This window comes from Asparagus officinalis, chromosome 7 (genome assembly GCF_001876935.1).
Source record: "Asparagus officinalis chromosome 7, Aspof.V1, whole genome shotgun sequence".
In the NCBI taxonomy this organism is placed as follows: Eukaryota; Viridiplantae; Streptophyta; class Magnoliopsida; order Asparagales; family Asparagaceae; genus Asparagus; species Asparagus officinalis.
The window spans coordinates 126,927,405-126,931,316 of NC_033800.1; positions in this window are offsets into that span (position 1 = coordinate 126,927,405).

The window sequence follows — 3,912 nt, forward strand, 5'->3', positions numbered from 1 at the left end:
GATGCCCCTTCACGATGCACCTCAGCGAATTCAACACGATTGTTGATCAACTTATCTCCGTGGACATCACGTTTGATGATGAAGTGCAGGCCCTATTGATTCTATCACAGTTGCCAGATAGTTGGGCAGGTTACGTGACCGTAATCAACAACTCGACGGGGAAGGAGAAGTTTGTGATGCTCATGCTTTCACACATGGCTACAGTCCAAGGTGAACACAGAGATGTCAAACCTACCATGCACTCACACTGTGCAATAACATGTTTCACCAATCACAGTAATATCCTCTAGTGAAAAAAATAAAAGCGTAGGTACAAAACAGGCAAAGAAATGGAACAACAACAATAGACGTGATAAAGAAAGAAAGATATCTCATAAATAAATGTCATGTCTCGACTGTGAATAAACTGAAATACATCTGGAGTTTGAAATAACATAAGATGTCTCAACATGAATCAAAATAGAAAATCGTACTAAGACACACTACCTTTACAATATAAGATAAACTCTAGGATCTGAACAAAATATAAAACTACGATGGAGCCTCTAATAAATCTCATGTGACGGTGACTATGCAAGAACGCTGTCATCTTGTGACTCTCCGGTACTCCGAGTTACCTGAAAGAATATTAGGAGAAAAAGAACAACAACAAGAGCGTTAGAGCGCTATAGCAAGATCATCTCTATCCGCCCCCAGGGAAAGGGCTACTAGGTATAATGGAGGCTCTACCTATAAGTGCATAGTCTACCTAGTTCATTTACCATGTACTAAACTGGGGTTAATACTTAGAAACTCACAACATGAGACTGGTACGTCGAGCGAAATAATCCAAATAAGGAAACCATCATATATATACAATATGTCTCTAATTGTGAATCACTAAATATTAACTCCAAAACTAAGAATAAATAAAAACAAGAAAGGTGATACAGGAAAAACTACATCATACATCTCCAAAAAAATGTCATACTCCTCATACTACCATTAGTGGGCAAAACCGATATCGATATACTATCTCGTGTAACTAAATTGTGAAATACCTTCACAATGGATCATATTGATGATATCAATATTCATCTACACTTAGGTTATTTATCAAATCGCCCTTCTCTGGAACTCTTCAACCCATCGCACCCTCGTGCGGACCGGTAAATAGATATGTCAAGTCATTGCACTCCCATGCGGATCAATAACCAGCTATACATGCGGATCAATAACTAGATATACAAGTTCATCGTACTCCCGTGTGGACCGATAACTAAGTATGTCAATTCATCGCATTCTCGTGCTGACCAGTAACTAAGTATAATAACTCATTGCATGACCATGCGGACTGATAGTTAGGTATATCAACCTCTGCATATCTTCATGTGGATCGATAAATAGGTATATCAACCTCTATGCATCTCCATGCGGACCGATAAAGGAGTGTAGTCCATCTGCGGTCTTATTGCAGGACCCGACTATAGCACTCGGAGTGTAGTTCATCCGCAGTCTCGTTACGAGGCCCGACTAAACCCCACCCAACTGTTCATAATTATAACATGTATACTATAATAGTTGTTACTCTTACACTATTTGGATACCCCAAAGATGACATTGTGCGTACTCAAACCAAGTACGTGTACTCCTCAAAATATGTGTATAGAACATCGCACGACTTGCACTACTCACTCACAAATCACACCCACAAATAAAAGAAACAAACTTCTCATACAAGACCTGATAAGTCGACCGATAAAGAGCTTCGGTCGACTAATCGGCCGCGTGCAACAAGACCGATTGTTCAGCATATTATATCAGCAGTAATCTAGTCATATCAACGATATAATACGCATGACTTATTAATATTGCATAGTTTATTATCATTCGCCAGTAATAGTATCAGTAAACATTACATATGTTTATTATCACTTATCATCAAATCAACTATATAATTATTTTCACTTCACCACATCAAGATAGTTTTTTCAGAGCAGCACTTAGTACACCACATATAACATCATTATAAGTCAATCACAACTTGTAGATTCACAAGTTCTTTTCACGTACACATTACATCATAAATATTAGCCTAGCTAATTTAATATCACTACATATTAGGTTAGGTTAGCAGCATTTACAGTAACTATTGTCATAGTTATCTTATATATGATGTTTTCGGGTCGTTATATCTCATTATTATTCATGTCTAGCATAGTCACATTCGCTTTCATTTTATTATTATATTCGCCAATCTATTTTCTTGTATTGCACGCTCATGAATTTACTTAGCATACATATTTATTCTGAATAAATCATGTGAACTCATGGATCTAAGATTTAACGTACGAATTAACTAAACTTTTGTTTATTTAGACAATCTAAAGCATATAAACTATATTAAACTGTAAGCATGATTGCCGAACAACTTAGAAAAGATACACAATCATTTAATCATGTTTTAACACTTAGATATCACAAACCTAGGGTTATCTCATCTTTAATCCACATGTAAACTCAATTAAATGTCAAATCAAGGTTTAAACATGATTAGAACATGATTAACAAGTTAAAAACAAAATTTTGAAGAACCCTAATGATCATGATCATAAAACTATCATAAACAGCAAGAAAACCATGTAGATCTAATATTTGTTTAAAATCTAATAACAAAAATCTAATCTTTTTCACATTAGATTAAGATCTAAGCATCATACTAAACATAGTACTTCATAAAACCATGTTTTAAACTATGGGTAATGTTTGGATGTAGATGATCTTACCTTAATCTCATGTGCAAGCCTCTGAAACAAACATCAAGCAATCTACGAGCACAAACAACCCGTTCTCCCTTACCACACGTTGAAAATATTGCCCTCGTATCGGTATTGTGCTTCACAAAGCTCTCAAAATTCATAAAAAAAAGATCTAGGATTTTTGAGTGAAGAGGGTAGCTGATAGAGTTCATAGATATGATAAAAAAGTGGAATTTTTGTGAAAAATATAGGTATATATAGAGGCAACCCCGAAACAAACATATTTGACCCGAACCAGGAAACCTAGCCTAACTAGGAAAATAACCTTTGGTATTTTGGTTATAACTTTCTCATCCGACTCCGGAATGAGGTGATCTATGATTTTTTGGAAAAATATTGAAGATACCTACTACTTTGGTCTTTACATTTTTCTAGATTCTAACTTCATCAGTGTGTAAAACATAGAAACTCTTAACTAGACATTTTTTCCAGCAGATTTCTCTTCGTGCATGTTTTGTGCATTTGCACTCATATATTCACAAATATACATTGAGTTGATCTCAAATCAATTCTTATCATACTCAAACATCAAAATATATTATTTTTCACCATATAATATATTTATCATAAAATATTCAAATTTACGGGGTTTTACATTTTCTCCCCTTAAAAGAATTTCGCCCCTGAAATTCTGCAATCGTATCTTAGGAATTAATAATATGAGAAAAGTACTAAGAGGGGATAATCTAGATAAGGAAACCCTTCCGTACACATCTCATACCATTAATCCCTAGATATGAATCACTAGTAATATCTATGCTTAACAATCTAAAATGTGAATACTCTCATTTAACCCTAACTAAATAGAACTAGTACGTCGAGCGAAAAATACAAACAATGAACCCCTTATATATATATATACCATGTATTCCGAATGATTAGGAGCTAAGTGTTAATACCCTCAATTTAGTGTTAAATATAAATATGATCATATAGAAAATCAAAAATCATAAACATCAATGAGCTATAACCAAATCAATTTACCCACTCGAACAGTTGCGGGTAGTCGCGACGCATATCCTCATCGCGCTTCCAAGAAGCCTCCTCAGATCTTTTCCATTTCTATTGAACTTTAATTTAAGGTATTACTCCCTTTCTAAGCCTCTCGTCCTCT